The following is a 14,667-nucleotide window of genomic DNA, read 5'->3' on the forward strand; positions in this document are numbered from 1 at the left end:
ACCCAAGTCTCTGGTGGAACAAGGATGCTTTATGTACTCATCTCACACGCTAGTAAAGTAATGCTCAAAATTCTCCAAGCCAGGCTTCAGCAATAGGTGAACCATGAACTTCCTGATGTTCAAGCTGGTTTTAGAAAAGGCAGAGGAACCAGAGATCAAATTGCCAACATCCGCTGGATCATAGAAAAAGAGAGTTCCAGAAAAACATCTATTTCTGCTTTTTTAACTATACCAAAGCCTTTAACTGTATGGATCACAATAAACTGTGGAAAATTCTGAAAGAGATGGGAATACCAAAACACCTGATCTGCCTCTTGAGAAATTTGTATGCAGGTCAGGAAGCAACAGTTAGAACTGGACATGGAACAACAGACTGGTTCCAAATAGGAAAAGGAGTTCGTCAAGGCTGTATATTGTTGCCCTGTTTATTTAACTTCTATGCAGAGTACATCATGAGAAACGCTGGACTGGAAGAAACACAAGCTGGAATCAAGATTGCCGGGAGAAATATCAATAACCTCAGATATGCAGATGAAACCACCCTTATGGCAGAAAGTGAAGAGGAACTAAAAAGCCTCTTGATGAAAGTGAAAAGAGGAGAGTGAAAAAGTTGGCTTAAAGCTCAAGATTCAGAAAACGAAGATCATGGCATCCGGTCCCATCACTTCATGGGAAATAGATGGGGAAACATTGGAAACAGTGTCAGACTTTATTTTTCTGGGCTCCAAAATCACTACAGATGGTGACTGCAGCCATGAAATTAAAAGACGCTTACTCCTTGGAAGGAAAGTTATATCCAACCTAGATAGCACATTCAAAAGCAGAGACATTACTTTGCCAACAAAGGTCTGTCTAGTCAAGGCTATGGTTTTTCCGGTGGTCATGTATGGATATGAGAGTTGGACTGTGAAGAAGGCTGAGCGCCGAAGAATTGATGCTTTTGAACTGGGGTGTTGGAGAAGACTCTTGAGAGTCCCTTGGACTGCAAGGAGATCCAACCAGTCCATTCTGAAGGAGATCAGCCCTGGGATTTCTTTGGAAGGAATGATGCTAAAGCTGAAACTCCAGTACTTTGGCCACCTCATGTGAAGAGTTGACTCATTGGAAAAGACTCTGATGCTGGAAGGGATTGGGGACAGGAGGAGAAGGGGACGACAGAGGATAAGATGGCTGGATGGCATCACTGATTCGACGGACGTGAGTTTGAGTGAACTCCGGGAGTTGGTGATGGACAGGGAGGGCTGGCGTGCTGCGATTCATGGGGTCGCAGAGTCGGACTCGACTGAATGACTGATCTGATCTGATAAATACTGTGCGGTAGTTTGAGCATTCTTTGACATTGCCTTTCTTTGGGATCGGAATGAAAACTGACCTTTTCCAGTCCTGTGGCCACTGCTGAGTTTTCCAAATTTGCTGGCATATTGAGTGCAGCACTTTCACAGCATCATCTTTCAAGATTTGAAAGAGCTCAACTGGAATTCCATCACCTCCACTGGCTTTGTTCGTAGTGATGCTTTCTAAGGCCCACTTGACTTCACATTCCAGGATGTGTGGCTCTAGGTCAGTGATCACACCATCGTGATTATCTGGGTCGTGAAGATCTTTCTTGTACAGTTCTTCTGTGTATTCTTGCCACCTCTTCTTGATATCTTCTGCTTCTGTTAGGTCCATACAATTTCTGTCCTTTATCGAGTCCATCTTTGCATGAAATGTCCCCTTGGTATCTCTAATTTTCTTGAAGAGATCTCTAGTCTTTCCCATTCTGTTGTTTTCCTCTATTTCTTTGCTGCAGCCATGAAATTAAAAGATGCTTACTCCTTGGAAGGAAAGTTGTGACCAACCTAGACAGCATATTCAAAAGCAGAGACGTTACTTTGCCAACAAAGGTCCGTCTAGTCAAGGCTATGGTTTTTCCTGTGGTCATGTATGGATGTGAGAGTTGGACTGTGAAGAAGGCTGAGCACCGAAGAATTGATGCTTTTAGATTGTGATGTTGGAGAAGACTCTTGAGAGTCCCTTGGACTGCAAGGAGATCCAACCAGTCCATTCTGAAGGAGATCAGCCCTGGGATTTCTTTGGAAGGAATGATGCTAAAGCTGAAACTCCAGTACTTTGGCCACCTCATGTGAAGAGTTGACTCATTGGAAAGACTCTGATGCTGGGAGGGATTAGGGGCAGGAGGAGAAGTGGATGACAGAGGATGAGATGGCTGGATGGCATCACTGATTCGATGGACGTGAGTTTGAGTGAACTCCGGGAGTTGATGATGGACAGGGAGGCCTGGCGTGCTGCGAATCATGCTGCGATTCATAGGGTCACAAGGAGTCAGACACGACTAAGCAACTGAACTGAACTGAACTGATATATACTGTATTACAAGGTAGCTTCTTCAGATAAAGATCAAAAGACCAGGTTTTACAAGTTACCAAGGAAACAAAGAGCAATAGAGGCCATAAGGCCAAAAGGCAATCCATATCAAAAGAGGGTCATAGATAATCCCTTTCACCATTTGGAAAGGCTAATGTAGGAAATTAGCCCCATGTCCAAGGAGCGGTGGCTGCGTGGGTGCAGGAGGGCCTAGAGGAGCTATCCCACGTTGAAGGTCAGGAAGGGCAGCAGTGAGGAGATACCCCTCGTCCAAGGTAAGGAGCAATGGCTGCACTTTTCTGGAGCAACTGTGAAGAGATACCCCATGCCCAAGGTAAGAGAAACCCAAGAAAGATGGTAGGTGTTGCAAAAGGGCATCAGAGGGCAAACACACTGAAACCATACTCACAGAAAACTAGTCAATCTAATCACACTAGGACCACAGCCTTGTCTAACTCAATGAAACTAAGCCATGCCCGTAGGACAACCCAAGATGGGAGGGACATGGTGGAGAGATCTGACAGAATGTGGTTCACTGGAAAAGAGAATGGCAAACCACTTCAATATTCTTGCCTTGAGAACCCCATGAACAATATGAAAAGGCAAAATGATAGGATACTGAAAGAGAAACTCTCCAGGTCAGTAGGTGCCCAATATGCTACTGGAGATCAGTGGAGAAATAACTCCAGAAAGAATGAAGGGATGTAGCCAAAACAAAAAGAATACCCAGCTGTGGATGTGACTGGTGATAGAAGCAAGGTCTGATGCTGTAAAGAGCAATATTGCCTAAGAACCTGGAATGTCAGGTCCAGGAATCAAGGCAAATTGGAAGTGGTCAAACAAGAGATGGCAAGAGTGAATGTCGACATTCTAGGAATCAGTGAATTGAAATGGACTGGAATGGGTGAATTTAACTCAGATGACCATTATATCTACTACTGCGGGCAGGAATCCCTCAGAAGAAATGGAGTAGCCATCATGGTCAACAAAAGAGTCTGAAATGCAGTACTTGGATGCAATCTGAAAAACGACAGAATGATCTCTGTTCGTTTCCAAGGCAAACCATTCAATATCACAGTAATCCAAGTCTGTGCCCCAACCAGTATAGCTGAAAGGTTAAGTTGAATGGTTCTATGAAGACCTACAAGACCTTTTAGAACTAACACCCAAAAAAGATGTCCTTTTCATTATAGAGGACTGGAATGCAAAAGTAGGAAGTCAAGAAACATCTGGAGTAACAGGCAAATTTGGCCTTGGAATACGAAATGAAGCAGGGCAAAGACTAATAGAGTTTTGCCAAGAAAATGCACTGGTCATAACAAACACCCTCTTCCAACAACACAAGAGAAGACTCTATACATGGACATCACCAGATGGTCAACACCGAAATCAGATTGATTATATTCTTTGCAGCCAAAGATGGAGAAGCTCTATAGAGTCAGCAAAAACAAGACCAGGAGCTGACTGTGGCTCAGACCATGAACTCCTTATTGCCAAATTCAGACTTAAGTTGAAGAAAGTAGGGAAAACCACTAGACCATTCAGGTATGACCTAAATCAAATCCCTTATGACTATACAGTGGAAGTGAGAAATCGATTTAAGGGCCTAGATCTGATAGATAGAGTGCCTGATGAACTATGGAATGAGGTTCGTGACATTGTACAGGAGACAGGGATCAAGACCATCCCCATGGGAAAGAAATGCAAAAAAGCAAAATGGCTGTCTGGGGAGGCCTTACAAATAGCTGTGAAAAGAAGAGAAGCAAAAAGCAAAGGAGAAAAGGAAAGATATAAGCATCTAAATGCAGAGTTCCAAAGAATAGCAAGAACAGATAAGAAAGCCTTCTTCAGCGATCAATGCAAAGAAATAGAGGAAAACAACAGAATGGGAAAGACTAGAGATCTCATCAAGAATATCAGAGATACCAAAGGAGCATTTCATGCAAAGATGAGCTCGATAAAGGACAGAAATGGTATGGACCTAACAGAAGCACAAGATATTAAGAAGAGATGTCAAGAATACACAGAAGAACTGTACAAAAAAGATCTTCATGACCCAGATGATCACGATGGTATGATCATGACCTAGAGCCAGACATCCTGGAATGTGAAGTCAAGAGGGCCTTAGAAAGCATCACTACGAACAGAACTAGTGGAGGTGATAGAATTCCAGTTGAGCTATTCCAAATCCTGAAAGATGATGCTGTGAAAGTGCTGCACTCAGTATGCCAGCCAATTTGGAAAACTCAGCAGTGGCCACAGGACTGGAAAAGGTCAATTTTCATTCCGATCCCAAAGAAAGGCAATGCCAAAGAATGCTCAAACTACCGCACAATTGCACTCATCTCACACACTAGTAAAGTAATGCTCAGAATTCTCCAAGGCAGGCTTCAGCAATATGTGAACGATGAACTTCCAGATGTTCAAGCTGGTTTTAGAAAAAGCAGAGGAACCAGAGATCAAATTGCCAACATCCGCTGGATCATGGAAAAAGCAAGAGAGTTCCAGAAAAACATCTATTTCTGCTTTATTGACTATGCCAAAGCCTTTGACTGTGTGGATCACAATAAACTGTGGAAAATTCTGAAAGAGATGGGAATACCAAAACACCTGATCTGCCTCTTGAGAAATTTGTATGCAGGTCAGGAAGCAACAGTTAGAACTGGACATGGAACAACAGACTGGTTCCAAATGGGAAAAGCAGTACGTCAAGGCTGTATATTGTCACCCTGTTTATTTAACTTCTATGCAGAGTACATCATGAGAAATGCTGGACTGGAAGAAACACAAGCCTGAATCAAGGTTGCCAGGAGAAATATCAATAACCTCAGATATGCAGATGACACCACCCTTATGGCAGAAAGTGAAGAGGAACTAAAAAGCCTCTTGATGAAAGTGAAAGTGGAGAGTGAAAAAGTTGGCTTAAAGCTCAAGATTCAGAAAACGAAGATCATGGCATCTGGTCCCATCACTTCATGGGAAATAGATGGGGAAACATTGGAAACAGTGTCAGACTTTATTTTTCTGGGCTCCAAAATCACTACAGATGGTGACTGCAGCCATGAAATTAAAAGACGCTTACTCCTTGGAAGGAAAGTTATGACCAACCTAGATAGCACATTCAAAAGCAGAGACATTACTTTGCCAACAAAGGTTCTTCTAGTCAAGGCTATGGTTTTTCCTGTGGTCATGTATGGATGTGAGAGTTGGACTGTGAAGAAGGCTGAGTGCCAAAGAATTCATGCTATTGAACTGTGGTGTTGGAGAAGACTCTTGAGAGTCCCTTGGACTGCAAGGAGATCCAACCAGTCCATTCTGAAGGAGATCAGCCCTGGGATTTCTTTGGAAGGAATGATGCAAAAGCTGAAACTCCAGTACTTTGGCCACCTCATGCGAAGAGTTGACTCACTGGAAAAGACTCTGATGCTGGGAGGAATTGGGGGCAAGAGAAGGGGACAACAGAGGATGAGATGGCTGGATGGCATCACTGACTCAATGGATGTGAGTTTGAGTGAACTCCGGGAGTTGGTGATGGACAGGGAGGCCTGGCGTGCTGGGATTCATGGGGTCGCAAAGAGTCGGACACGACTGAGTGACTGATTTGATCTGATCTGATCTGAATGTAGGAAATCCTATGCAAGCATCCAATTTCTATTATCTTAGTCCTGGGAGTGGCTTGCCACTCCTCTCGCTCCTGACAGGTACTGATAAGGAACAGAGGGGTCAAGAGATATAGGAAACGGCACACAGGAATCCTACAGTTAAACATTCCCAGACAATTTCATGCTATTTTAATTTATTTTTATGCTATTGGTCAATGCTCCTGAGGACATTATGAATTTCTTATGAACATTATATGTATATATAGATTCATATTTGTCCATAGGATCAACATTTTAAATTAAATATAATCTTTTCTCATTTGGTCAAATATCACATAATTCTACATGAAAATGAGAGGGTTGTTGTTAATTCTGCAAAATCAAACTTTTACATTGTATTTAATTTAAGTAAAGAAGACATTTAAAAATTCCTAGCATGAATTGGTAGCTGTCTTTATTTCTCTGCAAATATATCTTTACATCTAAAACTTGGCAAGGCCCATGGACATCTGACAAATGCTTATCTTGCTTTCAAGAACATGCTTTCAACAGTCATAACTCATTAATGAAGCTTTACTTTAACATCACATTTCTATAGTCACTTGCATAGTTATATTTTCTACCAAGCAAAAGTCTGGTTTCTTAATTTTTTCCTGTTATAAAACTCCAAACTTGAAGACTTTTATTTTTTAAGATATACGTGCACATTTTATAACACAAAACCAGTAAGTACTAAAGATAAAAACTGTTGGAAGCATATACTGACTCTAAAAATCCTTTCTATATCTTATAAGCTTTTGCAGAAAGACTAACAAGAGGAATTCCAAGTAAATGTTTTCATGGCCAATGAAAACATAAGGAAACTTACAATAAAATCTAAAGTAGAAAAACATATTTTTTCCCTGATAGCATTTATCAGTATATCTGTAACAATATACTGCTGATATGAGAGAGGAGCTACCCCGCATCCGAGGCCAGGGGCAGTGGCTGGGAGGAGCTACCCCACACCCGAGGCCAGGGGTGGCGGCTGGGAGGAGCTACCCCACGCCCGAGGTTAGGGGAAGCGGCCGAGAGGAGCAACCCCACATCCAAAGAGTGGTGGGTGCGCAGGCGCAGAAGGGCCCAGAGGAGCTACTCCATGTTCAAGGTCAAGGGGAGGGGCAGTGAGGAGATACCCCTCATCCAAGGTAAGGAGCAGCAGCTACGATTTGCTGGAGCAGCTGTGAAGAGATACCCCATGTCCAAGGTAAGAGAAACCCAAGTAAGATGGTAGGTTTTGCAAGAGAGCATCAGAGGGCAAACACACTGAAGCCATAATCACAGAAAACTAGTCAATCTAATCACACTAGGACCACAGCCTTGTCTAACTCAATGAAACTAAGCCATGCCCGTAGCACAACCCAAGACGGGCGGGTCATGGTGAAGACGTCTGACAGAATGTGGTCCACTGGAGAAGGGAATGGCAAACCACTTCAGTATTCTTGCCTTGAGAACCCCATGAACAGTATGAAAAGCCAAAATGATAGGATACTGAAAGAAGAACTTCCCAGGTCAGTAGGGGCCCAATATGCTACTGGAGGTCAGTGGAGAAATAACTCCAGAAAGAAGGAAGGGATGAAGCCAAAGCAAAAACAATACCCAGCTGTGGATGTGATTGGTGATAGAAGCAAGGTCCAATGTTGTAAAGAGCAATATTGCCTAGGAACCTGGGATGTCAAGTCCATGAATCAAGGCAAATTGGAAGTGGTCAAACAGGAGATGGCAAGAGTGAACATCGACATTTTAGGAATCAGCAAACTAAAATGGACTGGAATGGGTGAATTTAACTCAGATGACCATTATATCTACTACTGTGGGCAGGAATCCCTTGGAAGAAATGGAGTAGCCATCATGGTCAACAAAAGAGTCCAAAATGCAGTACTTGGATGCAATCTCAAAAATGACAGAATGATCTCTGTTTGTTTCCAAGGCAACCATTCAATATCACAGTAATCCAAGTCTATGCCCCAACCAGTAAAGCTGAAGAAGATGAAGTTGAACAGTTCTATGAAGACCTACAAGACCTTTTAGAACTAACACCCAAAAAAGATGTCCTTTTCATTACAGAGGACTGGAATGCAAAAGTAGGAAGTCAAGAAACACCTGGAGTAACAGGCAAATTTGGCCTTGGAATACGGAATGAAGCAGGGCAAAGGCTAATAGAATTTTGCCAACAGAATACACTGGTCGTAGCAAACACCCTCTTCCAACAACACAAGAGAAGACTCTATACATGGACATCACCAGATGGTCAACACCGAAATCAGATTGATTATATTCTTTGCAGCCAAAGATGGAGAAGCTCTATACAGTCAGCAAAAACAAGACCAGGAGCTGACTGTGGCTCAGACCATGAACTCCTTATTGCCAAATTCAGACTTAAATTGAAGAAAGTAGGGAAAACCACTAGACCAGTCAGGTATGACCTAAATCAAATCCCTTATGATTATACAGTGGAAGTGAGAAATTGATTTAAGGGCCTAGATCTGATAGACAGAGTGCCTGATGAACTATGGACTGAGGTTCATGACACTGTACTGGAGACAGGGATCAAGACCATCCCCATGGAAAAGAAATGCAGAAAACCAAAAATGGCTGTCTGGGGAGGCCTTACAAATAGCTGTGAAAAGAAGAGAAGCAAAAAGCAAAGGAGAAAAGGAAAGATATAAGCATCTAAATGCAGAGTTCCAAAGAATAGCAAGAACAGATAAGAAAGCCTTCCTCAGTGATCAATGCAAAGAAATAGAGGAAAACAACAGAATGGGAAAGACTAGAGATCTCAAGAAAATTAGAGATACCAAGGGAACATTTCATGCAAAGATGGGCTCGATAAAGGACAGAAATGGTATGGACCTAACAGAAGCAGAAAATATTAAGAAGAGATGTCAAGAATACACAGAAGAACTGTACAAAAAAGATCTCCACGACCAATATAATCACAATGGTGTGATTACTCACCTAGAGCCAGACATCCTGGAATGTGAAGTCAAGTGGGCCTTAGAAAGCATCACTGCGAACAAAGCTAGTGGAGGTGATGGAATTCCAGTTGAGCTATTCCAAATCCTGAAAGATGATGCTGTGAAAGTGCTGCACTCAATATGCCAGCCAATTTGGAAAACTCAGCAGTGGCCACAGGACTGGAAAAGGTCAGTTTTCATTCCGATCCCAAAGAAAGGCAATGCCAAAGAATGCTCAAACTACCACACAATTGCACTCATCTCACACGCTAGTAAAGTAATGCTCAGAATTCTCAAGCCAGGCTTTAGCAATATGTGAACCGTGAACTTCCAGATGTTCAAGCTGGTTTTAGAAAAGGCAGAGGAACCAGAGATCAAATTGCCAACATCTGCTGGATCATGGAAAAAGCAAGAGAGTTCCAGAAAAACATCTATTTCTGCTTTATTAACTATGCCAAAGCCTTTGACTGTGTGGATCACAATAAACTGTGGAAAATTCTGAAAGAGATGGGAATACCAGACCACCTGATCTGTCTCTTGAGAAACCTATATGCAGGTCAGGAAGCAAGAGTTAGAAGTGGACATGGAACAACAGACTGGTCAAATAGGAAAAGCAGTATGTCAAGGCTGTATATTGTTACTCTGCTTATTAACTTATATGCAGAGTACATAATGAGAAATGCTGGGCTGGAAGAAGCACAAGCTGGAATCAAGATTGCCGGGAGAAATATCAATAACCTCAGATATGCAGATGACACCACCCTTATGGCAGAAAGTGAAGAGGAACTCAAAAGCCTCTTGATGAAAGTGAAAGAGGAGAGTGAAAAATTTAGCTTAAAGCTCAATATACAGAAAACAAAGATCATGGCATCTGGTCCCATCACTTCGTGGCAAATAGATTAGGAAACAGTGGAAACATTGTCAGAATTTATTTTTGGGGGCTCCTAAATCACTGCATATGGTGACTGCAGCCATGAAATTAAAAGACGCTTACTCCTTGGAAGGAAAGTTATGACCAACCTAAACAGCATATTGAAAAGCAGAGATATTTCTTTGCCAACAAAGGTTCTTCTAGTCAAGGCTATGGTATTTCCAGTGGTCATGTATGGATGTGAGAGTTGGACTGTGAAGAAAGCTGAGCACCAAAGAATTGATGCTATTGAACTGTGGTGTTGGAGAAGACTCTTGAGAGTCCCTTGGACTGCAAGAAGATCCAACCAGTCCATTCTAAAGGAGATCAGTCCTAGGTGTTCTTTGGAAGGAATGATGCTAAAGCTGAAACTCCAGTACTTTGGGTACCTCATGTGAGGAGTTGACTCATTGGAAAAGACTCTGATGCTGGGAGGGATTGGGGGCAGGAAGAAAAGCGGATGACAGAGGATGATATGGCTGGATGGCATCACCAACTCAATGGACGTGAGTTTGAGTGAACTCTGGGAGATGGTGATGGACAGGAAGGCCTGGCGTGCTGTGATTCATGGGGTTGCAAAGAGTCGGACAGGACTGAGTGACTGAACTCAACTGTAACAATTATCTCACTTTGCTAAAGCCCTTATTTCATAAGGATAATGAAGTAAAAGGTTGAACTTAAAACACATCCCCCCCGCCCCCACCAAGGGATGCAGTGAGGATCAAGTTCAGGGTAGAGAAGGTAATGGAAGAGAGTGAGTGGTTCTGGAGTGAGCCAACCACTTACTATCTGAATGGCCTTGGGCAAGTCAGTGTTCCTCACTTTACTTTCCTTACCTGTAAGATGGCAATGAAAATACTGTGTGTAAAGTACCAAGGAGATCAAACCAGTTAATCACCCCTGAATACCCATTGGAATTACTGATGCTGAAGCTGAACTCCAATACTTTGGCCACCTGATGTGAACAGCTGACTTATTGGGAAAGACCCTGATGCTGGGAAAGGTTGAGGGCAGGAGAAGAAGACGGTGACAGAGAATGAGATGGTTGGATGGCATCACCGATTCCATGGACAAGAACTTGGGCAAACTCTGGGAGATGGTGAGGGACAGGGAAGCCAGGTGTGCCAGGTGTGCTAATGGGGTTTAAAGAGTTGGACACGAGTTGGTTACTGAACAACAGAAGTACCACCAATACAGTGCTCAGTGCATAGTATTTACTGAGAAAGCAAAGAAAAAGGAGGAGGGTGAGAAGAGGTAAAAGAGAGAGGGATGGTTCCCCCTAGCAGTGGAGAAGAGTCCAGCTTTGTGTGATTCAACTGGACTCAAGTCCTCGAGATCGTGTTCTTTGGTAAAATCTAGTCTGCTACAGGGACATAAAAAGTGAAAGTTATATAAAAAGAAGATACAAAGTTAGAATCAAGAGTGAGAGAAACTTTGCCTAGACCAAATGAACAGAAATGAAATGCAGTGAGCAGGATCTGGAATTCTGCTAGTGGCACTGGGCAGCCTGCTACTGCTGCTAAGTCGCTTCAGTCGTGTCCCACTCTGTGCGACCCCATAGACGGCAGCCCACCAGGCTTCCCCATCCCTGGGATTCTCCAGGCAAGAACACTGGAGTGGGTTGCCATTTCCTTCTCCAATGCATGAAAGTGAAAAGTGAAAGTGAAGTCGCTCAGTTGTGTCCAACTCTAGGGACTCCATGGACTGCAGCCTACCAGGCTTCTCCATCCATGGGATCTTCCAGGCAAAAGTACTGGAGTGGGGTGCCATTGCCTTCTCCAATTGGGCAGCCTAGACCTTAGCTTTTTTCAGAAAGAAAAAGTGAATGATTAGTCACTCAGTCGTGTCTGACTCTTTGTGACCCCATGGACTGTAGCCAGCCAGACTCCTCTGTCCATGGAATTCTCCAGGCAAGAATACTGGAGTGAGTTGCCATGCCCTCCAGGGGATCTTCCCCACAAGGGATTGAACCCAGGTCTCCTGCATTGCAGGCAGATTCTTTACCATTTGAGCCACTGGGAAAGCCCCCAGGATATTTTTCAGAATAAAAGGGAATAAAATCCTCTACACAGGATGGGAGGTTGGAGGAACCTGCTTGAAACATACGTAAGGAGTAGAAAGGAAGAGACAAAATTGTCCTTCTTTACAATCAAATGCTTGCCCATATTCAAAATCCAAGAGACTCTAGAGGTAAACCTGATCCTAAACTTCAAATGGAAATGCAAAGGACTAAAATAGTCCCCTAAAATTTAAGAGAATAGAGGCGAGAACTTGACCTACCAGATAGCAAGACATATAAAAAGCCATGTAATTATGGTAATGTGATGTTTGTTCAGGACTAGATAAAGGGAGATGCACAGAGTCTGGAGACAGAACCTCAGATATATGAGAGACAAGATATTACAGTGGGCTTCATAAGAGGAGTAGGCTAAAATGTTTGGGAGACAAAAGAGGAAAGATAACACATAATTAGACCCTGACTTCACATGATACATGGAAATAACACCCAGGTGTATTGTAGACTTGAATATGATTTAATGGGCCTATGCAAATTCCAGTGTCATGCTGGTCACTTATTTCCTGTTAGCTTCATCTCTGAGCCCTGTCATAGTCATTCTGTGTTAGGGGAAGCTGCATTTATTTCCTGAAATGATTTAGAAACAAGAAGGAAAACGTTTGATCATCCTTAAGCTTCTCCTGTACACCTAGAAACTAACTGCTGCTTTTCTCCCACTCCACACCAAGTCATGAGAAGTTCCTGATTCGGCAGATAAACAAAAAGCTTACTTCAGCTTCTTTTTAAAAAATAAGATATAAAGATTCTTAAAGAACATAGGGGTGGATGACTAACTAATACCCTGATGGGTATTAGTTACCCACATAAACACTCATATGAATGTAGCCATTAAGTGCAAAAGAAAATACAGCTTTTGATATTTGCTAAACTTGTTTAGAAATTAAATACATAGAAAATAGTAGTGCTTTTGAAAAATTCTACACTGGGTATTTCCTTTCTTTCTCCTAGGTTTGTAGCTCTTTTTTACTTTATGTAATACTGATACATTTCAGCCGATTAACAACAAAATACAGAAATATTTAATCCCAGAAGCAATTTTCATGCAGTCATTGAAAATACAAACTATCTTTATAAATCAATTTAATTTTAACTAAGTCTTTATTCTAATATGTATATTGCTGTAAGAGTACAGTAAAACAGAGTCTCAAAAATTCTAATGTCTCTGCTAGAAAAATAACAACATCCAAATTCAGCTCTCTGGCAAAGGAGGCTAAGATTCAAATACTTTGTTAAGCACTTTAAAGATTTAAACAGATTATTTGAAAATGGGATAGAATTTGGAGAGTAATTTTGATGGATAGATGCTTACAAATAAAGAATTAACAATTTTACAGTTCAATCTAAAAACAGGGCATAAGACAGACACATACAGAATATGACAGTAATAAAAATAAACCTAAAATGAAGAGAGAAGATTATATAATTTCTAATCTCTGTACAGTTCAGTCATATCACTTACTTGGGCTGTGTCTCTGTGGAGTTTCTAGTATCGTCTATGCTCTTATGTATGACTGCATTTGGGTTTATATGAAGAGTAAGATCAAGCCACAGTGATCAAGATCATTGGTCACAAGCCAATGAGAGAAGTGACTTACTTCCATCTAAGTCTCTTCCTTCATTTCTTAGATGAAATGTGCCCGCCTAAAAGTATAAAGACTTCCAGTTATTCTTGGCATTTTATAGGATCTCTTATATAAATAACCTGAGTTATTTGCATACAGTTAGTAAAGTCAAAGTTACAGCTGTCTATTGCTACATGTTCGTTTATTTTTAAAGTCTTTTTTTTTTTTTTTAAAGAAAAAGAACCATAGGTCCCAAGAGAAAAAGAAAATTTGAGAGTGAGTAAACCCTCTTTACAGATGTATACACAGCTTGCTCCTCACCTCACTAGCTCTCCTTGGTGAGTCCTCCGCTAGTCCTTGGCTGACCACCTCCTCCCCAGAACCCTCCTCAAACAACCTCTTCCTTTACCTGCTCTGTGTTTATTCATCACAGTGTCTGGCAACACAACGTATTTAATCTGTTTGTATTCATCCTCCCCCAGTGCTACGTAAGCTCCATGAACAGCATGTCATTGGATGAATGTCCCAGTGTATATTTCCCCACAAGTCATTTTTTAATTTTTTTTTCAAGTCATATTTTAAAAGAGGCTCTCTAAATTCTCATTGCAGGTAGTATATTTCACTTGCACTGTTATAAGGGCTGAAACTAAATCCCCCTAACCAAGGTCCTTGACTGAGTTTGTAGTTAATCTCTTGGTTTAAAACTGTATTCCCCTTCTTGTCCCCTCTGACCTCAATATTGTCCTAACAGAATACTCACCAACCAGAGTCAGATGACTAAGATCGCTGTTGTTGATAATATTTTTAGTATACCAAGATGGCTATTATCACGATCATAGTTCAGTTCAGCTCAGTTGCGTCTGATTTTTGCATCCCCATGGACTGCAGCATGCCAGGCCTCCCTGTCCATCACCAACTCCCAGAGCTTATTCAAACTCATGTCCATTGATTCGGTGATGCCATCCAGCCATCTCATCCTCTGTCGTCCTCTTCTCCCACCTTCAATCTTTCCTAGCATCAGGGTGTTTTCAAATGAGTCAGTTCTTTGCATCAGGTGGCCAAAGTATTGGAGTTTCAACTTCAGCATCAGTCCTTCCAATGAATATCCAGGACTGATTTCCTGAATATTAGGATGGACTGACTGGTTCTCCTT

The 14,667-nt window shown here is 41.9% G+C and overlaps 1 protein-coding gene across 1 annotated transcript in view; it reads right to left on the minus strand.

The window, feature by feature from the left end:
- Window positions 1-13,754, minus strand: part of HPGDS (hematopoietic prostaglandin D synthase) — a 32,732-nt gene extending 18,978 nt beyond the window's left edge. Inside the window, exon 1 of the mRNA XM_086406561.1 lies at window positions 13,412-13,754. The gene's annotated coding sequence lies outside the window, so the exon portion shown is untranslated. The remainder of the gene's footprint in view (window positions 1-13,411) is intronic.
- Window positions 13,755-14,667: the final 913 nt, after the last annotated feature.

This window comes from Bos grunniens, chromosome 6 (assembly GCF_055505025.1).
Source record: "Bos grunniens cultivar Pamir isolate PY7600 chromosome 6, Bosgru_T2T1.0, whole genome shotgun sequence".
Lineage (NCBI taxonomy): Eukaryota > Metazoa > Chordata > Mammalia > Artiodactyla > Bovidae > Bos > Bos grunniens.